Source organism: Melitaea cinxia, chromosome 21, assembly GCF_905220565.1.
Source record: "Melitaea cinxia chromosome 21, ilMelCinx1.1, whole genome shotgun sequence".
Taxonomy (NCBI): domain Eukaryota; kingdom Metazoa; phylum Arthropoda; class Insecta; order Lepidoptera; family Nymphalidae; genus Melitaea; species Melitaea cinxia.
The window spans coordinates 11,816,913-11,843,145 of NC_059414.1; the positions used below are offsets into that span (position 1 = coordinate 11,816,913).

The window sequence follows — 26,233 nt, forward strand, 5'->3', positions numbered from 1 at the left end:
CTACGCGTTATTAAAGTTTACTCAAAAAGTAGTGATCAGATCTCAATAAAATTTATATGTGACCACATGACAAACATCAGCTTTCGATTAAATTAAAAATTATCAAAATTTTCAAGTTTCCCTCGATTTCTCTGGGATCTCATCATCAGATCCTGGTTTCCTTATCATGGTACTAAACTAGGGATATCTCCTTTCCAACAAAAAAAGAATTATCAAAATCGGTACATCCAGTAGAAAGTTATGCGGTATAATACAACGTAGGTCGACGAAAAAAGCGTCAAGTAAAAACGCATTATTAGATATAACTCGAAAAGTAGTTGTTAGATCTCAAATAAATTTAAATGGGACCAATTGGCACACACCACCTTTCGATTAAAACAAAATTTGTCGAAATCGGTCCACACGGGCAAAAGTTCTGATGTAACATACATAAAAAAAAAAAAAAAAAAATACAGTCGAATTGAGAACCTCCTCCTTTTTTGGAAGTCGGTTAAAAAAACTCGAAAATAATAAAAGAAAGTTAAGACAGCAAAAAAAAATTAAACAAAAAAATTAAAATTTATATCTTAACATTGAGTACACTACAAACTTAGGTATATACCCAGTGTTATATGCAACCTTAAATTAGATCAGAGTTCTTGGTTAGGTAAGGTCAGCAATAGGTTTGCTCCTTTTATTGCATGCCATACGTGCCCGTTTAACGTCAGGCAGATCATACACTTATTTGCTCCTCTTTTACTTGTAGTGTTTTGTATAAAAATAACCTAATATAAGTAAGAAATAAAACCTCATTTGCCACCTCTCACTGCGCAAATATGCATACATTTCTTCCATTTTAATAAGTACCATAAAGCATTTTAAATTTATAATTAACTAGCTGTACTCCGCGCGCGTTGCTGCGCTTTTTTTTGGTCGTACCAACTCATGGCTCATGCACAACACTTTGCTGAATATTGATCAAATGCATAGTTTACGATTCTATAAAGGACATACAGACAAACAATCATTTTTATATATAACACCTCAATGTGTGAAACAAGTATACTTATGATTTGACGAGTAAGATTATTGTTCATAGGTAGTAGACGTAATAAAATAATGAGTTCAAAAAAGTTTTTTATGTAACGAATTTAATCTTACTAACTTCGATATATCTAAAAACTAAAATATCGACTTTTATTTTTTTATATAATAAGGGTATAGAAACTAAATCACGAATTAGTAAAATTTATTTTGTGTTTCTATTGTTATCCTCATAGTTATTACAAAATTTAAAGCACTTTAAAGGGTATCTAAAATCTTTCACATAGCCCATTAATTGTGTTACAACACACAACATTCAATCCAATACAACCTCTTTTAACATATATTAAGGGTTAAAATAGTTTATTCAATAGAGGTTAGTAAAAAGTTGGTGTCAAAAATCCCACTGGGAAAGAAAATAAAAAAAAATCAACAAAAAAGTAATCCACGGACCAGCTGAGCAAACAAAACAGGTCGTGATTCTGGAACTAATCGCTGATGCATTGAATATAGGGACTTGTTATTCCTTATTTTGTTGCTATGCATCTTATTTTAAAATTCAGTGATCTAACAAAAAGAACACAAGTCGTTGAAAATGTTTCTGTACCTACATTAAAAACTAAACGTTTATTACATTTAGTTAAAAATAACAAAGTGTGATTACCTTATCTGCAAAGCGTGATGGAACAAGTTCCAAGCCTTCTATTACTTAAGTTATATCCAGTGTTAGGTTTTTATCCAGTAACTGTAAGCTGTAAGTATTGTAGTAGCTCCTGAAACAGATTTTGTGGACACTTCACCTTAATAAAACCTTAAAATTATGACGTAAATAAAATATGGCATATACAAATACTCACAGTATTTGTATAATTTACAATGGGAAGACAAATTATAAGGTTGTAATTATTTTATTGGCTTGAAGGAATAATTTGCAGTGCAAGGAAGTGTGAGCGATCAGGAAAAGCACAACTTGTGTTGGCAACTGCTGGATTTACCATATAGATAGCGATTACAGTAGCTAATTTAATAGTTAGCTAATTATCTACACATCTATAGAAATAAATAAAATTGGAGTATTTGTGATATTAAAATAATCGCTTTTTACTAAATGCATATTGATGTATACACGGTCCATATACCATAATAACATTTTTTACAATTTTTGTCCGTCTGTCTGTCTGTCTTTTTGTTCCGGCTAATATCTGAAACAGCTGAACCAATTTTAACGGGAATTTTACTGGCAGATAGCTGATATAGGAAGGAGTAACTTAAGCTACTTTTATTTTAGAAAGTTATTTATTTTATAACTCTGCGAACTGAAAAATAACTTTTTTGCTCAATTCCACGCGAACGAAGTCGCGGGCACAGCTAGTAATATATTGGATATTATACCCACGTTGAGTCCGTACAAGTAACATTCAATTGGCTACTCCACCATAATGAAACTTGATTTAGATCAATAAATAAAAACATTTAACAAACGCCCACAGTTGTTTGTTTCTAAGACATCTTAGTACTTGTGTTTTATATAACCCTACTAATATAGTTTCCTAAACACTCATTCTCGTAATAAATATACACTCAAATAATACGCACACGTATAAACAATCATATTTTACAATCAGCTGACGGTTACTGTTACTAAAGAACTAGTCGAAGTAGATGAAACAAAGCATTATTTAAAAAAAATCAACAAAGGCGTGGGTAAATATATAAAAAAAATTAAAGATTTCTTGACCGTTCTTGACCAAACTTGTCGAGAACGGTTGAAACTTTTTCGACCCTTACTTCATTGTTGCCTGTGAAGGTTTATAATAATAAATGTTTCAAATAAAGAATAATTTTTTAACACATGGTACAGAACTTTTGTATTTACTCGACTCACACATTTGTCATCGAACTTCATTTTGAAATAACTTTCAATATTTACAATTATATTTCCAATCTTTAAGCACATAACTTTTGTGATGTATTCAGAAATTTCATCCTTAAAATGAAATTAAATGAAACGTGCAGATAAGAAATTTGTAAGGAAATTGCAAAACGCAGTTGATGAAAATATATTGAAATAAAAAATAGTAATATAAAAAAGTTAATGAAATATATTAAAATATAAAATAGGTAACAAATATTTCGTCCCTACGTATAATATCGAAATTGAAAAAAGGCACTTTACATTTTTTACGCTGAATGATTTGTTAAGTATCGATAATGAGTATAAACTCATGTAAAATGTGATTTTATGTGTATTTTATAGCATTTTCTCTTTTTTTCTTTGAAAATATACATAAAAAGTAGTTTTTTCATGCAATAAAAAAATAGAACATTTTCAGTTTCGATACTGTACGTAGGGACAGTCGATTTACATACATAAAAAGTTCACAAATCAACAACTCCCATAATAGTATTTTAAGGATCCGAAAATACATAGAACACCAGTAGCATCGGAAACACGTTGCCAACTCTACCACCAGGAGCTCCAACCCAATCCCCCCAGGAGGTCTGGCTACCTTGCACACAATAGAAACACAACATTGCTTGAAAGCAGTATTATTTAGCTGAGATCTTCATACACAAAAGTGTACAATGTCGTAAAAAGTAAAAATAATTGTGTTTGCTCGCAAACGAAAAATAAACGACTTCAATTACATCGACAAGTAATACCACGTAAGTAGACGAAAATAATTAACAAACGCAATAGTCGTCACTACGATTTTCGAGGGTTCCCCTCGATTTCTCTGAGATTCAATCATCAGATCCTGCTTTCCTTATCATGGTACCACTGGTTCTAAAAAAAAAAAGAATTATCATAATCGACATACATTTAAAAAAAATTATATGTATGGTCGAATTGAGTAACCTCCTCCTTTTTTGAAGTCGGTTAAAAACATTAAAAATGTTAGTATTACATAATAAATATATTTTACTGACAAAGCAACGCTTATCAGAAATCATTACGGGATAACAATTACCAGTCATTACAATTTAAGTTATTAGATAAAATATAACAATAATATCAGTCGTAATTAGTTTACTTGTCGACAAACAAATTAGATGTTTTAGATTCGTTGATTTACTAATGTAGTAGAAATTTTAAAGCTTCAATTGTATTGAAGAATTAATTTTGTTCTCAAATAAAAATAAAGGACTTCAAATTACATTGACAATTAAACAACAATATTATAAGTAAATAAATAAATAAACAATACAGATTAATTTGTTATTGTTGTTATTTAGTTTTGTGTGATATCCACACATGAGGAAATTATAATCATTTTTCCGGCGAGTAACCAACCCGCACCTCCGACTCACCGTGTCGGACCGGTCGGTTTTTTTGATATGATATTAAAAAATGTTAACAATACAGATTATTGGGAATAACTCAATATCGTCAGATCTCGATGATAGTTTGGGACCACATGACAAGCACTAGCCTTAGAATAAAAATAGGACCAGCAAAATCGGTACACGCCGTAAAAATTATGTATGTGTACAATAACATATAAAATTGAGGTAGGGCACAGCAGGAATTTCCTGCTCAAAATATGGAGCAGCCCGACTGGGGTAGTACCTCGACCTTACAGAAGATCACAGCAAAATAATACTGTTTTCAAGCAGTATTGTGTTCCTGTTGGTGAGTAAGGTGACCAGAGCTTCTGGGGGGATTGAGAATTGGGTCGACAACGCGCTTGCGATGCTTCTGGTGTTGCAGGCGTCTATAAGCTACGGTAATCGCTTACCATCAGGTGAGCCGTACGCTTGTTTGCCGACCTAGTGACATAAAAAAAAACAGTCGATATAAGTACCTCCTACTTTTTGAAAAAAAAATGTTTAATTTCCTTTTAAGTATAGATGCATATTAATGCTATTAATATGTTAAAGTGCTAGGAGACATCGCATCAAAACTGGCAATTTAAGAATTTTTCTTTTCCGTTTCCAGTTTGTATTTTTTTTTTTTCATAATAAAAGCAATACCTTTTGCAGATAACAAAAGAGGTCTAAAGCCCCTGAACTAACAACGAAGAAAAATGGGAAGAACACATTCAACTATAAATTACAGGTAAAGATTGTTGACAGATGTTGTTGAAAAAAATTGCCTACAAAAATAGGTGCAGGGCTGGCACGTGGTTGGTGTGACTGCAATAAGTTAATCTAATAAATAACATTAAGCTCTTAATTATATATTACATAGCACATTTTTACTATATAACTAATTTAAACAATTTTTTTTCAGTTTACATATGTATGTACACATTTATATATGTATTTATATATTTCCTATATACATATGTTTTTCTATTAAGCTTGCAAGCCTTGACATACAATAAACCATTTTCTCAATCCGTCAATCCAAAAGTTGGTTCAAAGAAATCCTTTTTGCAATAATATAGTTATATAATATATTATATTATAATATGGTAATTTAATACGTTCTGTTTCTATATTAATATTTATACAGTACACAAAATAATATTAAATTAATTTTAATAGTTTTATAGTAAATATATCTCTAAACTAACTTTTTTCACGTTATTAATTTCCTGTTATCATTTATCTTATCATAGTTGCCTTTTTTTAGGAAAACATTAGTACGTCAATCAGATTTTAATCTAGACCGAAAAGTTCCCTTAAAGTAAACACAGAGTTAATGATTTGAAATCAATTTAAAAACGTAAATTACTTTTACCTTTTGTTTGATTATCAATCATTTATATTGGTTCACCATGAGTTATACTATTATTACATATTTAGTCCATTGTTTGAACTATTTGCATTCAACGTGGTGATATTTTGAAATTATGACTTTGGCAATTAAAGCCGTAATCAAGTGTTTTGACAGTAAACTCTTTCGTTGTTATATTTTTTGACTTTTTATTTTTTTATTGATGAGAGAATGAAATCTACCTTTAGTTTAAGAAATATATATTTAAATATTTAAACTATACGAATACTTCTTTTAAGTAATGTTGACTTCCCCTGGTAAAAAGGTAATGGTGGCCAGAGCTCCTGAGGATACCCTGTGTTGACAGCTGAAGTAGAGTCAGCAATCCACTTGCAATACTCCTGGTGTTGCAATCATAGCCTGCGGTATTCGCATGGTATCAATCCCTTACGTGGCCACCTCGTGATACAAAAAAAAGAACTATGTTTAAAAACATGCCATCCAACTACATTTTAATCCAACTCATAGGCTACTAGGCTAGTACCAAGGCTTGATACTTACGCCTTACTTAGTACCTAGGTACACTTACGCCGCAAAATATCAAAATTGCGTTTGATCAAACAGGCAGAGTTTGACAAACTTCGCTACAGAATTAATTCAAATTAACCCGAAAATACGAGTATCATATCGTATTCGATAAACCGTTATCACAACTCAGTGAATCTGATTAAAGGTCGGCTCTCCTCCTTTCCCTTTGTTTTGCAAAATCAAACTTTGAGTATCATCTTTATTATATTTAGTTATAAAATAAGTCGGGAATAATATTTATTATTTTAAAAGTTAATCCAAATTGGGATTTTGATATAAAAATAAATAAAAACTAGAAACTGAAATAAATATATAACTAGGTTGAAAACAAGCATACGGCTCACTTGGTGGTAAGTGATTACCGTAGCTTATAGACGTCTACAAGACCAGAAGCATCGCAAGCACGTTGCTGACCCTATCCCCAATTCCCCCCAGGAGTATCGGTCATCTTACTCACCAATGGGAACACAGCACTGTTTGAAAGCAGTATTATTTAGCTGTGATCTTCTGTAAGGTCGAGACACTTCCCCATTCGGGTTGCTCCATATTTTGAGTAGAAAATTTCCTGCTGTCTCCTTGCTGCTGTGCCTTACCTCAGTTATCTAACTTTTTAATATTTAGAATCCATGCATAAATGCCACATATAAACATTTAGTGTGGGAACACAAAGATATAAATCTTTGTGGGAACCAGGCTCACAACCCTAAAGCAGAAAGCCACTGACAAATGTTAGATCAGACAAACAAAAAAGATTCTTAAAAATTATTAATGATTGCAATATTAGTTATTTTTTTTATATCACTCGGTCGGCAAACAAGCGTACGGCTCACCTGATGGTAAGAGATTACCGTAGCCTATAGACGCCAGCAACACCAGAGGCATCGTAAGCGCGTTGCCGACTCAATCCCCAATCCCCCAGGAGCTCTGGTCACCTTACTCACCAACAGGAACACAATACTGCTTGAAAACAGTATTATTTAGCTGTAAAAATGTTTAAATGTATGTGTATTATATATACGTAGACGAAACCGCAGGAGAAGCCAGTACATGATACACTAATCGATCTCTTGCGTGTTGCGACCGATACGCTTAAATAACACATTTGGTAAAAATGTTATCGCCCGTACATTCATTAGGTTTTCATAATTGATAAAAACTTACCCTCTTGAATCAACTTTTTGCCATCAAAAATATTCTAGACTAGCTTTCTGCTCGTGACTTTCCCCGTTTGTACTACAAGATGCCTGTTTTCCCCGTTAAAAAATAACCTACTAGATTTTACCAGTAGCTTCGCTCACATTGATTTTTTTACTAATAAAAAGTATCCCATGTCACTTCTAATACCTCCAAAAATATGTGTACAAAGTTTCGTGATGATCGGTTTAGGAGTTTTTGCGTGAAAGCGTAACAAATAAACTTACATTCACATTTTAGTGATAACGTAGCATTCTGGTAAAATAATTTTCCTTAGATAATAATAGTATAGATAAACTAATATTTTTATCGCTAGATGTACCTGCGACTTCGTCCGCGTGGACTTTAACAAAATAACTATTGTTCAGTTCGTAGTTATAAAATTTAAAAAAAAATGTGAAATAAAAATAGCCTAAGTTACTCGTTATTACATCAGCTATCTGGTAATGAAAGTTTCGTCAAAATCGGTCTAGCCGTTTCAAAGATTAGCCAGAACAAACAGACAGACAGACAGACAAAAATTATAAGAAGTGATATTTTGGTATATGTACCGTGTATACATACATACCTACATATTAATTTAGTTAAAAGCGGTTATTTAAACATTACAAACACACACTCCAATTGTATTTATTTGTATAGATATACAAAGTATTTATATAACCGTGTATTAACAAAAAATTTCAGATGTAGAGCCCAAAAATGGTTTATCACTTTCGATCTTAAATGTAGAACAAGAACGGTTTAGCAGTTTTTGTATGCGTCATCCATCCATACGCAAACTTTCTTGCTTAGAATATAAAAAAGAGATTTAATCAAGTAATTTGATATAAAGATAATTAACAACCATTGATAAAAAAATAGATCTAGTCATAACAAATCTTCTATAGTGTCATTAATCCTCATACAAACACGTTTTAAATAATTATGATTTAGTTAAAATCTAGAACAATTTGTCTTTATTACCTCAGCCTAACAGGAGATAACCGTCATTTCAATTTGCTCCCAAGTAATGTTGTGTGTCGGAAAAGTGTTTTTTGACGCTTCTGGTGTTGCCAGCGTCCATTGGTACCGTAACGGCTTACCATCAGTATAATAAGTCCTACCAATAATAGAGGACGTTACCGTTTCTAGGCAGATATTATATTTTTTGCCACTACGAGTATAATACTGTAAACAAAAAATAGGACCGTCCAAAGAAGGTATATAAAAGCATGTCTCGATACCCAAACCGCATCTGTTAATTACGTTTCACGTGTAAGCGCTGGACATTGAAAAAAATGTTCGAACAAAACTAAGAACTTCAATTCAAAAAACAAAAAGAAAAATTCGAACTTTTTTTTCAAACGAACGGAAAAAAAATTACAATATATCGACTCTACGTGCGTAAATACGTGAACACTCACAAAAGAGGTTTTAAGCCAGAACACGTGTGCAGTACAAAGGATTTTTTTGCAAGAACCTGCTAAAGTTAGAAAAAAAAATTAGAACGAACATTACACAAAGAAAAATTGACCTTAAAACTTTAGTGTTAGTTCTATTTTCCCTTAAATGTAAAACCAGTAAAACTACCTGTTGTGCAAAAGGGTGACCCGATCAACATCTTTAACGACTTAGCGATTTGTCTTTATTTTTCGAATATTATTATTCTGAAACTGTTTTTTGTGTTTATAGTTTAAAATTTAAAAAAAAATCTGTCGTAAATATTATTGACAGATAACAAACATTTCGAAGTGTCATACATGTCTGATATAATTGGTTTTGACATTTGGGATTCAAAAGTTTATGTAACATTTGACAGTAACACATTTTTTTTTCAAGTAATAAAAACACAAAATAAATCCGATAATCTAATTTTCGCTAAGTTAAAGAATTTAAAAGATTTAATTAATATATCGTGAATTTGATCCTTAATAAAATGAAAACCTGTGACGTAGTTTCAGTCAACACACACACACAACCAAGGCAAACAATTGTATGACCTACACGGGATTCAGAAACAACATAAACACAAAATTCCTATATCACAACAAACTATATGTACCATACAAACCTTTGATGGAATTAGCTAAATGTGTGGTTTGTGCAATGCCGTTTTCAGCTAAACATTTTAACCAGGCGTAAATAAACAAATGACTATTCATTTATAGTAAATGTTTATAACACTAGAACGTAAATATAAACAAAATAAGACCTAGATCGAGGGAGCTGTTCAATCAACCTAGATTTAGTCTTAAACTTCAAGAATCCTTTGTTTAATAACTTGTTTTAACCGGTTAAGATTTTACGATCTTAGCGCTAAAGTAACTGTAAATGTATCGATACAAAATCAATTCGTACTTCTTGATACCCATAACATCATATTTTTAACCGATTTCAAAAAAGGAGGAGGTTACTCAATCCGACCGTCTATATATAATGTATGTTCGGGGATAACTTCGTCGTTTATGAACCGATTTTAATAAAAAAAATTATTAGAAAGGAGATATCCCTGGTGTGGTACCATGATAAGGAAACCAGGATTTGATGATGGGATCCCAAAGAAATCGAACTAACTCTCGAAAATCCGCACAACTTTTTACTGGATGTACCGATTTTGATTATTTTTAATTTAATCGAAAGCCGATGTTTATCATGTGGTCATATATAAATTTCATCGAGATCTGATTACAACTTTTGAAGTAATCTTTGATAATGCGTATTACTTGACTATTTTTTCGTCTACCTACGTTGTATTACTTGTCGATATAGTTGAAGTCGGTTTTTTTTTCGTGTGCCTGCAAACACAATTATTATTTAGTACTTTATGTCAGATTTAGAATTACGCTTCAGCCTGTAATATTCCACTGCTGGGTATAGGCCTCTTTCCTCATGTGGGAGAAGAATCAGAGCTTAATCCACCACGCTGCTCCAATGCAATGCGGATATATTACTTACTATGGGTAATGATCGTTATCACGTTTAGAATTAAATTGAGAAAAATAACATTATTCTACCTTTAAAAAGCGCAAAGACGATCGTGTCAGTAATAGGACTAATAATTAATCATCTCTTAAGTACTGTACGGATCACCACCCCGGACTACTCTACGGATATCAATAGATTTTATATTGATGACATAACACAACTAGACGAAGAGAGGAAATAGCTTAGAACCTTTACTATTAAATACAATAAAACAACAAAATAATTCAACTAATACAACAACACAACATTGTACACAAACGTATCTAATACTTTCATTTACCTCAAAACAAGGAAATCCGTGTATATATATTTTTTAATAATAGCAAAATTATCTAACGCTAATGGTTCTATGCTTATCTTTTAATGGCTTTACAAATTTACTCATATTTTTTACAATGTATCTGTCCGATCCTCGGCACATGTCGGTTTTTTGTTACACTATTGCGACGTAGAAATTTCTGTTAGGGTAAACGACGATATGTTGGTTGCATATGTAATTTTATATTATTTTGTCCATTTGTATAATCTATACTAATATTGTAAAGCTGAAGAGTCTGTTTGTTTGTTTGCTTGCTTGAACACGATAATCTCATGAATCACTGGTCTGATTTGAAAAATTATTTCAGTGTTAGATAAGTCTATCTATCGAGGAAGGCTATAGGCTATGTTTCATCACACTAATATCAATATAAGCGGAGCACCAATGAAGAATGTTTCAAAATCGAGGACTTTTTAGCCGAAAGTAATTATTCCACGCGGACAAAGTCGCGGGCAGAAACTAGAGTTATATGTGTACATACATAAACTTAATAGTATTAGAACCTACGGGTTCTTTTAATCTTGTTGCGAATGAAAACTTTTTAAGATTTTGCTTTTTGTCGTTTGTGTAGGTTTTTCAGATGGTAAGAAAGAACCGTTACAGTGGTGACAGTCACGTACGAAAATATATAAACGTCAAATTGGTAGTACGCCGTTTCTAAAATATTCAAAGTTCGAATGACAAGTCTAGATTTTTTTATTACATAATACGTAGGATTCCCGACAAGTTAATCTTAATATTTTGTTTCCTTTATTAACAAAGATAAACACGAAAGCCTCAATTAAATATTTAATTATAAAATAAAGGTTTTATTTATAAATTCAAAACTGCTAGTAAATACCTATCTGCTGAATAATTAAAAACTATTAATTATTAATAATAACAAACGCCCCATACTCAACGACCCCAGTAGGATTTTTTCCTGTGTCGGGGGTCCGGAAACACACACAATACACAAGCACAAACACCCAGACCACGATATATATATATATAAAATGTCTGTCGTAAGCAAGGATCAAACCCGCGACCACCAGCGTGTCAGTGCTGTGACTGCTTATAAACAAGGTGAAAATAAAAATAAAAAAATCTATCAATTCCACCAATAGGGTCGACAACACAGCACTTACCCTATATTTATCTTTCGTCCGACCTGTCCGAGCTTGTGTGTCGAAAAAACTTTTGTTTACTTATTTTTTATAGCACTCAGCTGTAGTCTTAAAAGGGAAGATTTACTATTAACCTTTTTTCAACCCTTGAGGGTAGAAGTGCTATCAGTAAACATTGCTTAGTAAAACTTACGAATGGCTACTTGTAGCATGATAAAACATGTAAGTTTTTTTAAGTACATTTTTTGAATCTAGTATTTCTAAATATTACATCAGAGAAAAAAAATCCTAACAGAACTGGTATACGGAACCGGTAACAGATCGCGCATCATGACCATCCTTGAAGCACAAGGGCAAACCTACAGCGAGGTAATCATCATCCAGACAAAGGCCGAGAGGCTCCAAATCCACGACAGTGTGCCTCATGCGGTAGTAGCGGTGACAAGATACACCAACACCTGTGTCTACTGCACTGATGACAGTGACGACGTAATCGGCAGATTTGTAAGCCGAGTGGTGTGTGCCTTTACCATCTTGCAGCACGATCTAAGAAGGGACATCTAAAGTTACCTACAGATTCTATTGTATTGGCGTAGACTAACAACAAGACAGCGATATACAGACACAAAGTAAATACTCAAAGTAGATACATTACAAATATCGAACTTTTTGGTAGTTATGAAGAATTTTCGAATGGTAAAAAGTATTTCATGTACAATTAAAAGTCCCCGCATATTTCTTACATAAACATACAATTACCATAAATGAAACCCATAGTGTTCATACGCTTACTACACATGGTGTTCAAACTTTCATTTTTCCCATAGTTTTCACTACCGAAGTCACTCACTGTGAATTTAATGAAAGTGCGCTATAAAAGCTTTAAATAATATGAATTTGAAATCACAGGTGCAGTATGGACGAGGCAATCTCACTTCATAAGTCTGACATGTAGTGGATTATGACGATTTTATAGAGCAGATACAACCACAATAAAACACTATTTTTTTACGACATTGTAGTTCTGAAAATATAATAATAGTTAGAGATATTTTAATGGTAAAAAAATTAAATTCCACTCGAAAAAGTATACTAAAATTAATATCTAAATATTCACACAATTAACAAATTTAAAAGCTCTTATAGCTCAATACAGTGCCTATGAAAAATCGCAGTATCAAAGGTAGCGAGGAACTTACTAATAACACATCTGATTCATCAGCTGTGGATAAAGTTTTCCAACACATAAGTTACGAATAGCCTTTAACAACAGGAGGTAGAATATGCCATTGGGACCTGTTTAAGTTTAATCAATAAGTTGCAACGTTTAGATTGATTCAATTGTGAATTAAAATATTTCATAAATCTAGTAGAACTCAATGGAAAAATATTTATCAAAAACCTCTATCTGCTGGATACCGTAATCCATCAAAAAGCCTTATCCATAACCAGTGAAGGCTCTAAAAGTATTTGTAAAAGGCGGATTGAACGCTGCTTTATTTTATACTTGTTATCTTAATCGGGTGTAATATCCACTCTGTAAGATCCACGCCGCAGACCGTACAATGAACTTCAGGTTGGTCGCTAATCTGGCAGCAGATTGCAATTTATTAACTCGTCCGCGTGCGCTACTTGTGGACATTTTTTTAAATTAGATTATCACTGAATTCATTTAGATCTTAGATTGAGACACACGTTGGTAAAGTGTATTATTTGTTTGTATAAACTCTAAAATTACTCAATATATTTATATCATTAAACGCTATAAAAAGCCTTATTACATTTGTTCATATTGGAACATGTTAAAATCGCAAAAGACTTCCTATAACATCCCACTACTAGGCATGTGCCTCCTTCTCCATGTAGTAGAAATATTGGAGCTTAATTCACCACGTGGCTCCACTGAAGGTTGGCGGGTATGTTCCCTTCTATGAGTAACGATTGCTATCAGTTATTTATGATAACAACTGGGACTGACAGCTTAACCTGCCCTCCGGGGCACGGTGGGATGACCCAACAAAGTCAAACATCTAAACCAGAAATAAATATTTGTACCAATACACATATCCATCCCGTGCGGTAATCGAACCCCGAAGCCGTTGGCATATTTCGGCGACTACTCACACCACTACACCAAAGCGGTTGTTAATTATAATAGAAATTTATTTATTTATTAACTTATTAATTAAATTTCAAGAAGAAGATTTAGAAATTATAATTGAAGAAGATTTTTACTTTAAGATATAATAATGTTCTTAATATAACCTATAAGGCCTGTTACCGTTTAACATACACTATATTCAGACGACATACACAATATATATGTAATTTAATTTACGATATTAAAAAAAATCCAATCGTCGATGTAAATATCTGTATGCGGAGTATGAAAAAAATGCAAATTCTCTACCCGTCACCGGTCTGAGCTGGCTTAAAAACTATTAAAAACAGCTGAGGACCGAACAATATGTTAAACTGGGAGTAATAATTCGAAAGCTTTCGATATTGACGGTGAAATGAACGGTTTTTCATTAAACTTTTATATTTGTGTTATATTTTGTATGACTTATGCATTCTATTCATTTTATGAATGTAAAGAATTATAAGAATGTATTGGTGGATGATTTTTGTTTATTATTTTAGAATTGTAAATTGTGTGGATAAAGAGAATTCCAGAATACATATAGTGTTATCATCCATCCTGGGAGTTTAGTAGACGCGCAGTGGAAAGTTACACAGGACAAAAGGGACGTACATAATTATGTCTGATGTACATAAAGATTTTCCTTTTTATTAAGATAGTTTTTCGTGAGATGGAAATGTCTTGCTCAAATATTTCAAGCATCCTGACTAGGGAGGTTTTTAGGTAAGTAGTCAGAGCTCTGCTTACCTTCAGGTGGTCTGAAGTTTTGTTTACTACCCTCGTAAGTATAAAATAATCCTGATAACAACAACTTAATTGGAAATAACACAGCTGTTACTGAAATGAACTTAGCTGAAAAACCCTATCTGTTCCACTGCTGGAGAAAAACCTCTTCTGTTGGCCCGCGACGTCTGTTTAATTCACCAGAGTAGACTCCACTACGGGTGATTATACTATCAAAGCTTAAAGTTACAATTTATCGTCTGTTTACGATAATAATCGACGACCACTCTGGTTGTGGTGTTATGATGCGTGTGCCGTGTCAGCGGCGCCAAATACCGACGGTCGCAGATTACCCGCTCGAAATGGACCTTGGTGCTTATACAAATATTTATTTCCGGTCTTGTATGTCCTTGTCCCCACCGTGCCTCAGAGAGCACGTTAAGCTGGCGGTTCCAGCTATTGTCGTGATTATATTATATATTATGATTATATTATACACCTGATAGCAATCGTTACTCATATTAGGGAATATTCGCCAGCCCGCATCGGAGCAGCGTGCTGGATTAAGCTGTGATCCTTTTCCTACATGGGGAAAGAGGCCTATGCCCAGCAGTGGTATATTACAGGCTGAAGCGTTATGTTAATAATATAAATCATCAGCCATACCCTCGGATGCACAAGAAGCAAACCCGCGAGGAGTAAGCATACTATGTCAGTAGCTATACAAAATTACCAAAATCCATATTAATATGATAATAAAAACGCTGCTACAACGTTAAAACGCACTCAAACTATTAATCCGAGTGGTCGCGCGGAAAATCGGCGATTCGACGAATTTATGATTATAAAAGCTTTTCGTTTTTCCTCCTATAAACATGAAACTGCGTGTCATGACTTTCATACAGTGATGATATCGGAAAATTTACAACATCAATGAAATTATAAATAAACTAGCGACCCGCCCCGGCTTCGCACGGTTGCAAAAACTATCGGTGTTCCTCTCCTATATTATGCATGTATTATACATATAAACCTTCCTCTGGAATCACTTGTATTTACTTAAGAAAAAATGTAAAGATCTAAACGTACCTACAGACAATGCAATTCTTAATTGTATTAAAACTTAATCATGTCTGTATTATATATTATAGAATTAGATTCTTCACTGATTTTTGATAAGGTCCACTGTAAAAAGAATCAAAAGAAAAAATATATAAAAGGTTATAAAAGGAAAAAAGTCTTCATTGATTTACAAAGTGCACAACTGTGAAATTTGCCGCGAATTTTGTGAAGCCTATGTCGAGCCGTAGACTGATAGAGTGAGTGGCAAAATAGCAAACACTAATTTCACATCTTCTGTAAAATGTAAACTATTGTAATAAATATTCTTATGTATTATTTATTAAAATGACGTGCATTCATTACCTCAACTTGGATAATGTATGACGGGTTCCAAAAAAAAAAAAAACAAACAACCAGATCAGAAGAAATCTCCTTAAATATTCTTAGCCTATTTAATTACGTCTAAATTCATGTTTATCTTGACCTAACCCGCGACTATTTGGAGTAAAAACGCTACGCTATAATGCATTAGGTCACTCCCGTACTCAATTTATTTTAAAATTATGAAACATAAGAGCGTTATATCATTTGTTTGAATTATTTAACTTCGCTCGACTTAACAAATATGAACATCAAATTAAAACACATAGCATTAAATCTATATATTAATACGTGAAGCAAAAACTTTGTACCCCTTTTAACGGAAATCGCGCGGATGGAGGAGTATGGAATTTTGTACACTTATAGTTTATATTATAGAGAAGGAGTGCAGAATACAAATATATTTTTTTTTAATTATAAATACGATTTACAATTTAATCATTAAAGAAAACATTACACACACTACTATGTATTTGACACACACACGCATATTATCTTTTGTTGATTGTCAAAGTCTGTAGTCAAATTGAAATATTTAAAAAATGGTTCTTTATTTTCATTATTTATTGTTTTTTTTTTTTTTTTTAATTACATTTATGTTCGAATTTCGACCACTGATCGAACACTAGTAAATAAAAATATGTAATCCAAAGTACACAATTGATTTAACTTTTAAAATAAAAGTTATAATAACAAATGAACGAGTATATCAAATTTCTTTTATCACATAGTTTTAATTACGAAGCGTCGCGTTACGTGCAATTTGCATTTATTCCGGTTTCGCTTTGTAATGTGAAAGTGAACAAGAATATTATATGATAATGGATATCATCGTAAATTTATTTACGTTCGCGCAGTGACGATATGAAAATGTGATGTTTTAATAGGCTTTTAAATCAAATTTCGTGTTTAATTTTTGTATGTTTACATTGAGACGGTACATTTGGTTTGTGAATATAATAAGTCCAAGCGCTGTGCTTGAAACTAGAGCTTTTGCTTAAGATTGATACTACATTTTCCAATTCAGTTCAATAACCATTTAATTTATCATATTTGAATTAAGCTCAGAACATTCTCCTACATGGTGAAAAAGCCTTTGCCCAGCAGTGGGACGTTACAGGCTGAATCGACTCGATTAATTGTCTCCAATAGAGCGCAGAACGGAGAGAGAATATTTTATTATTTTCACACATCTAAATATTAAGTTTGCCACAGTCAAAATTACCTGTAAAAACTATTTTCAGGATAAATGTGTAGGTGAGTTAAAATATACAAGGAAATTGTCTTATGCATCTGTTTAGTAATTAAATAAATCATCCAACTCTTCTCAAACAAACGTTCCTAGTAAGATATTCTAATGGGGTAACTAGCGCCATCTAGCGGTCACGCTTTCACGCAACAATTTAAACTATTTCAAATAGTTAACATTTAAGGACTTTTTCTGACAGGTACTTCATTTTATTAAATAATGATAATTTCATTGTAATTTCTTTTATATATTTGTTCTATCTCTAGAGTTTTTTTTTTTGTAATTTCTAAATTGTATTTTTAATTTTTCGCAAGCAGTGTTATTTATATTTATCTAAAAATGTACTTAGAATCATTTGTATAATTATTATTGATTTAAGTAATATAATAATAGGTGTTTCTATCTGATTGTATTTTAAAAATAGCTTTTATTTTGAAGACAATAAAGACGGTAGAAGAAAAGATTAATTAATTAATTACAACCCTGCGGAGTAATCAGCCTTAAATATGAAACCTTGAATTACGCTAAAGATGTATCTGTATTAATATTATGAAGCTGAAAACTTTATTTGTTTGAACGCACTAAATTCAGGACCTACTGGTTAGAATCGATTTTTATTTGTGTTTGATAGTCTAGCTACCGAGGAAAACTATGTAATATGTTAGCGTGTTTTATCCTCAAAATAACACGGATAAGCAACTTTGTTTAGTAACATTAATAAGAAAGAAAGTAAGAAAACATTTTTTATTGGCCTTCCAGTTTACAAGTTCTGAAACTGAACACATACATTATAATAATACGATACAATAAAAAAGAAAAAAAAGGACGAGAAATACAGTCATATAGATAGAAATATAAAATGTATTATAGGCCAGCTAGGTTACTGCAACTAGGCAACTCCGTAAACTTTTCGTATTTAATTTTATTGTATACTTTTAATATGAATAACTACTTCCATTATATTTTGAGAATTAAAATAAAGACTAGAATTTTCAACAAAGACAACAGTAATTTTTCTATCATATTTATTTTCTACATAAATTACAACGTAGTATTAATACCTATCATTAATGGTGTAGATAATTTTAACTTAGCAGAATAATTTGCATTTTAGTCGTAGTTCTGTTGATAATAATGGGTAATATTTAATTTATACAAAACATTCTTAAAAACCTTTTCATTAGGTCTTATGTGAAATAGGTCGTATATGAAAATATACAATACTTAGGTAATTTGCATACAATAAACATAAATAAAACATATTAAATTAATTAACGTTTTTACTATCACATTAATTAATAATTATGATGTTGGTATCGCGTATACTTTTCCTAAATGTTTCGTTTGCTTTGTACGTTACTCATCGTCCCACTTTCAGAACGGGTTTACGTGATCGTAAACATCAACACGATAAATTGTGATGCACCGTTGTACATAAAATGATGCTATCTTTTATGCAACTATATTCATAAATTATTATTATTATAATTATTTAATTAAAATTTTTATTTTAAATATGAAGTGTTAAATTATAAAATGGAATATAAAAATATTAAATAAAATTTCTAATATTATTTCTAAATTCAATTTCGGAATTCGATTCTATCAGGTATATGATTTTATTTTTTATTTTATTTTTTGTTAGGGTTTCAAAGTGTTTGATTTTGTTGAAACTTTGTCGCAGTTTTATTCGTGTTGTATCTCGACTATCAGTTTAATTTTTCGTTAAATGTCAATGTGATCTTTTTAAGCCTATGAAAATATAGAAATATAATTTTACTTTAAATACATTATTTTAATACATTTTTTTTATATAATTAAGACGGCAAACAAGCGTACGGCTCACCTGGTAGTAAGCGAATACCGTAGGCTATAGACGCCTACAACACCAGAAACCCTAATCCAGGAGCTCTGGTCACCTTACTAACCACAGGAACACACCACTGCTTGTGAGCCATATTATTTAGCTGTACCCTTCTCTAAGGTCAAGGTACTTCCAAGTAGCTTCTAGTAGCTTGGTAAGGTACCAAAGGTAAATTTTTATAGATTTCATTTTTTTTTTGCATATTATTCTCTATTCTTAAAAACTTTCTTGATTATGATTAAAGCCTATATCTTACAACATTATAATATCGTAGTGAATCGTTTCATTATTAAAATAATAACTAATTTTTAAAAGAGATAACACCTCGGCTTATGCCTTCACTGGTGACAAAAGGGCTAGTGCACTTTACCGTAACTATCTGTAAATATTTAGTTCTTAAGTTGTGAATTGTAAATATGTATAATGTTTCGTATAAATTAATCGATTTACTGTGATTAAAGTAGGCAGTTAAATTTATTTGTTTGTGAATTTGTATATAAATTGATTAAGATTTAAATATATAGCTAGTCATTTACTAACTGTAAACTAATATATTTGTGTGTTCTTTTAAATTTTCTAAATTGTTATTAAATACCAGTTCATGGCTACAAAAACTTTCAATTGGTAATTATTGTATACGGTCTAATATAAAATCATATTTGTTAAAATTTTATTTCTTAATATAGAATCAATAAGTGATAAGTATAACATGTAAAGATTTTCTTTTGTATAATAACATAAAACATATTTGAGCAATTGAGCCGCTGCAAGCTGAAAAAAAATCGTCATACTTTTTTCATCATAATTGACACAGTTCTCATTACCCTGATTTCGACTATAAAAAAAATGCGATGCGAACGTAACTATTGAATTATTTATACGCAGAAATTATTATAAAACTAATTTTGTTTTTAGCCGATAAATAAAAATAAGAATTGCTTAATTTCACTATTGATCGTAATTAAATTTCACTTTATGTTACAAAGTATACTTTTACGTCACTTTGACCGACACTAAAGTTTAAAAATCGGCACAGTTAGGAAATCACGACGGTTTTTATGGTAAAGTTTACTAAAACGGCAGTTATCATTTTTATTACCCGTATTGAGTCAGTCTAAACAAAGGTTTCCACTCGGCCCTAAACGCCTATAAACCCAGAAACACCTTCGCACAGAACGATGGCAAAACCACGACCGTAAAACGTTTATACACGAAAGCTAAACTACAAACATTACCGAATTACTACGAATAAAACACACGCGTAATCCTGTCCCGGTATCGCATTGCGATCCTAAACTCGCATTAAACCAGCTTACGAGAACAAAGAGCCGTTAAAATATCGCGTCACGCAAATCGCAGCAAGAGTCACACTCGCAAGCTCATAGCCGAGTGAACGCTTTTCGTTTAACAACCCCGTGCTCTCGAACCCACCATCCTTACGTCATCTCACCCCATACTAAACTCGCCACCCATTGGCCGATTCGCTTTGGCGCGCTTTCTAGTCGACGAAATAAAAACCGACACCCCACCGTCCATCCCTTTCGACGGGTGAAATAATACGAACACTAGACCGAGAAAGCGTCTATCCACCTCGACGTTATCGCAATGATGTAACCAGTTTGAAATGAGACACGCTATTTGGGAAAATGTAAGAGTGAAAGAGTGAGCGATAACGGTGTCGCAGTTCATTGTAGTGGTAGAGTGCGAAGGGAACGTGCTACCGTGCGTTCAACTATTTATAATCAAATAGGGTGCGCCTGTGTGAGCGTGTGCCTACATTATGCACCGCACACACACGCGCGATGAGTCGAGCGAGGCAATGATGTGCACGAAGTATTATCCCTTATTACACGATCCGCTTCCGCGCCGGCCGCACGTACAATAGTTGTCAGCCGACCTCTTTTGTAGCGGACTCGAAGTGTCAGCTTGTTTACATCGAAAAGCTAGAGCGATGCATAGTGCGTTAGTTAGCGCGGTTGTGTCATCGACCGAGCGTCGTTTATCGCTAAATTGCGAGTGATTCACGGACAATGTTCGCGACTGTGGTTTTACTGAAACTTTTTGTGAACTTGTGAACTCATCGAGACCCAATCAATCTTTTAGAGAAATTGAACTGTAACCATTTAAAAAAAAACTTTTTTTACTCTATTGACTTAGTGTGCCATTTTTGAGTGTCAAAGTGTAATTTGAGGAGAAAAACTTAGAAATAGGCTTTTGAGATTGTATATGGACTTGAAACTTATTCGTAAAGAAAAAAAAATAATTATTATATTTAAATCTGAAAATAAAAATACTATCTGTAGTCTCATCTGAACCGATCCCAACTCAGAAAAAGTGGACGTTGAAATTATCTAAAGCCAGTAAGGAAAAAAGTTTTACAGACGAGAAGTTCGCTCTCCGTAAAGATAAAAAAGACGAAGGGAGACGAAATCCAAACGCGCGCGAGCATTTATGCATACAAAACAAACCGCAATCTGTCCACGCTTCTTCCGTAGAAAAAGACGTTGTGATAGACAAAGATGGCTATAGCGTTCAACTTGCCGAGCGAGAGAGAGGCGGCCGAGGAGAACTTTTCACGATTGAACCGGCTCCTTGCCGAGTTGTACGAGGTTTTATGCCACATCTTGGTATCACGACAACCTGGGCAAGAAGCCCAGGAGAATCGGCGAGGTGAGTGCCCCCGAGAGCCTTATGTACCACCTTACCACTTAAGATGCAATTCGACCTACATCGTGAATTTGGTGATGGTTGTGGCCATCCTTAAAGTGTCTCTCGCCTCGTCCCTCTTCAATACGGTCAGATAAAAAGAAGATTGTTTTAGATAAGTATTGTTAACGGTGATACTGCAAAGCAGATCTGGACTGTTGTTACTTATTTCTAAGTCCATCTGTATTTTTTTGTAACTTTTTTTTATATAATTTTTCTCGAGATGTTGTGTCAAACTGCACTTAAATCGTAAATGGTGGTTTGAATCGAATTAAAAATGAAATTAATTGTAAATTTCAATTTTAATTCGATTCATAAATTTCTTAACACATTATCGCGCTTTGGTGACTTTGCTTCTTGATTCGAAATTTGAGTGAAGTTCGACAAAACGCCTCTACTATTGTTTATATGGATGATGTAATATTCGATATAGTAATAAGGTGCATTTAATTAAGGATTTAAATCAAGTTTGAAAAAAAATGTGTTCAATATATACCTGATTCTGATTCGTAATATAAAATTCGTAACGCATTTTTAGTTCACAATTTACAACAAAAAAATTTTCAAAAATTGATAGTAACGAATATTATTATTGGCCATTTAGTTGTGTTAAGTTTTATGTTTAGTTACATTTCAATTTGATCTCTTTATTTTGTTGTATCAATTTTAATTAGCGTAATTACGTCTAGTATAATTTATTTCACGGCCGGTCTCAGTAATCTATCATTGATTTTATTTACTAGAAATAGTCCCTTGACATGAACTACATAAAAATCGTGTCAGAAAACTATCGTTAGTTAAGAAAATCGTAAATTATTGCGGACGGCCGTCAGTTATTTTCTCATTTATTTAGCATTTAGTTGAAGTTTTTATTAAAAATTACATCCACGGATCTCATTTTTTTAGTTCCAAATATTCTTGAATAGTCATACATATTTAGTTTTTTTTTTTTTTTATATTATAAGTATATATTATTTTCACTTCAATTCGATTAGACGCCAAATATTAGTTAAATATACGCCACTCTTGGTATTCGGAAATGCCTTATAATACTTTACTATAGTTTGTAAATAATTCGACAAGCAAAAATTGTCTTAAAAAAGGTTTTTCGATGGTATTCTTTTTCAAAAAATGTATAAAATGATTATTTTGTATAAACGACATTTTATAATAAGTAGTTTTATGATTTTGTCTTGTAAATATTGCATTTAAAAATATTTTTTGTGATGTTTCTTTTAAGCGATTCTCTATAATTTTTATAATATTATCCGTAAAGCTAAGAGCCACGTGTAATCTTTTAAACGTAAACATTTTTGTGTTATATCTGCGACCCCACTATTTGTCGGATATTGTGAAATAAATTAATTATTTTTAAACACAATCAGATTTTTTCATTGTCCACCGCCTACCATTTTCTTAATTTAATTTTATTTCGTAAGACGATTTTTTTAATATACATTTTATTCATTATTGCAAAACATACTTATAACAGTAAAGACAGCTCCTAGTATCTTTTTTTAAAGGATTTTTTTTTCAAAATGAGAAAAACTTAAAAATAGATGAAATAATAAACTAAAATATAAAAGAATATTTGAACAAGTCACGTTCAACTGTACACAGAAATAACTCATAAACACTGTCAGGGCGTTCGTCAATCAAGACGAAAATAACTTGTTTATTGAAACGTGGACTTGTTATAACATGTCCGTACGGAACAATGAGAAATAATTTATTTTTAAAACATGCTAAAAGGGAGATATAATTTTGTTTCTTATATAATACTACAGATCTATTAATCTCAAAATATTTCAATTTAATGATAACGTGGGTCTTCTCAGAAGTCTTAGTATGATGTTATATAGCCCACTTATTTCTGGATAAACATTGGACAAAGCAACTTTACAATTTTGATAGAATTGTTAAAATTGGTTTCGTAATACAGAAGTTATTTTTTACTAACAAAGTGTTTTTTTTACAATAGTATAGATAACTTATTACAAATACATTTATTTAGACACAAGACACGTGTAAATTTATCTCTACGCGTGTTTATTATAAAACTATTAACATAACAAATGTGTGAAATAAAATATAATTTAAAGACATATATAAACTGTATACCAAGATAACAATATTAATTCTCTGTATTAAAAGCAGAGAAACAAACAAATAATTTAATAAAAAGAATCACACTACATACACAGCGTAACGTTGGTCATAAAAATCAATATACACCATGCACATAGACACGCTTAAACATGTTTAGAATAAAACAAAGAGCAGCTTAAGCATGAAATAAAGCAATCACTTGTCCATTGTGTCTTAAATGAAAAAAAGCTAGAAAGTACAAAAAAGGGGTGTTGTTCGCAAAACTATGAATTAGAAAAAAATATTGCAATTTGAAATCATTTGTGTAAACCGAATTCAGTGGAAAAGATTAACGTTGGAATTGCAATTTTTTTTTTTTTTGTAATTAGTATTTAATTTTTTTCACTTTGTTGTGTTCCAAAATTAAAAAATATGCAAAATGAAAAAAAAAATGGTATTTTATTATTCTGAAACTTACTAAGATTTAAATTTACAAAAAATGTATAACTAAATTTTAGGGGTATCATTTGGTTTTTACCTACACATAAAGGGAAAAGTCTGAAAGTTAAATGAACTTGGTGTAAACGCTTAAAATATATCTAATCTAGGAAAGTTTTTACGTGAAATAAAATTTATCTAAATGAATTTGATTTCTAATAACATGTTTTATTATGAAAACAAATATATTAGTATCATTTCATTTTGAATCACTTTTAATATTAAAATGCTTAGTCATCAAAATGCTTAGCGAATGAGATAAAATACCAAACATAAATTACAATACTAAATTTAAATTTAAGAACCCTTTTATCAAGAAATACGGAATTTTTTCAATAAAACTTAATAATAGTGTTCTTTGTAACAAAAATAGGAAAAAGTGATTAGTTGTTCAAAAATATTTTACAATATTACAATACGAATACTAAAGATCAATAGATTTTACGGGGATTAGATATTGTCCTTTTGTCAGCCGTAGATTAAAACGTGTTAAGTAAAGAGAAAAGTTTAAAAATACATTAAAAACCTTTATTGTTGTAAAAATAAAACAACGATCACCTTTACAGGGATTTACTTAGATTTTGTCCATTGCATTATAGCTTGTCGGAATTTCATAATCTCTCAATTGTCCAAATAAGTAATAATTATTCTTCTTGTTTGTGGTGACTATGGGCAAAACACATGAGTTCAGGCCATTTTTGGCGTGAACTTGTGGAGGCCTACGTCCAGTAGTGGACTGCGAAAGGCTGCTGTGATGATGATGTGATTCTTGTCAAAGACATTATCTAAAGAGTGAGTTATATTTTGGTTACAATAATACCTGTTACTTAATCCGTCCGGAACTAAGAAAGGAGCCTAGCAAATAAAACCGAACAGAAATAGAGCCTTAGAAAGGGACAAACTACATAAACTAGTTCAAACTTGAAACTAGACACTAAACTTGCTCCGATTCGAGCAGTCACGAAGAAAACGAGTCCAAGTTTAACAAAACAGCGTAGAATGTTTATTTTCCCTTCAAATTTTAGTTTTTGGAAATAATTGCCACAAAATGAAATATATAATAATCATAATTATTCCAAATTTCAAATTTGCTATTTTAATAATTTTCGAATTAATTTACGAAAAAAAAACAAATATTCTTCTCCAAATATGATTGATTGAATTTAATATAAATTTAATTCTGTTATACAGATCAATTTTTATTTTGGAAATTATAAAAGAAGGTAGAAATAAATGAAAAGAAAAATGGAATCAGTTGTTTCTTTTTAAAATTTCATTTTAATTTTTAATTCCGAAATACGATTAACAAAATAATATATCAATAAAACAAAATATTGGAACCTTTTAATTTAAAATAGAAATTCTCTTATAACTTAAAGCATAGCATTGGCAATGGACTCGTATGGATATTTGAAAGGAAAATTGATGCAATTCAATGTATCTTGAACGAAGAAATCGAAAACTGACATTATTTTCACTTTAACTTCTATTGTATTAAACATTTCATAAAATATTTTATTAAAAATTAGTGTTTCTATTACGTTATGGACATTATATTATTGTAATAGTGTTTGCTTGCAACGTCAGAAAACGACTTAAATTTTTGTACATCGACCAGTAGTAATACAATGCAGGTAGACGAAAAATAGTCAAATGAAT

The 26,233-nt window shown here is 31.7% G+C and overlaps 1 long non-coding RNA gene across 1 annotated transcript; it reads right to left on the reverse strand.

Annotated features, from left to right (window-relative positions):
* Positions 1-548: 548 nt before the first annotated feature.
* On the reverse strand, positions 549-22,581 carry LOC123664164. Its single transcript, XR_006744786.1, has 3 exons — positions 22,570-22,581; positions 11,596-11,599; positions 549-618 (listed from the first exon to the last, which is right to left on the reverse strand). It is a non-coding gene; the product is annotated as an uncharacterized LOC123664164 (long non-coding RNA).
* Between the last annotated feature and the right edge of the window lie 3,652 nt (positions 22,582-26,233).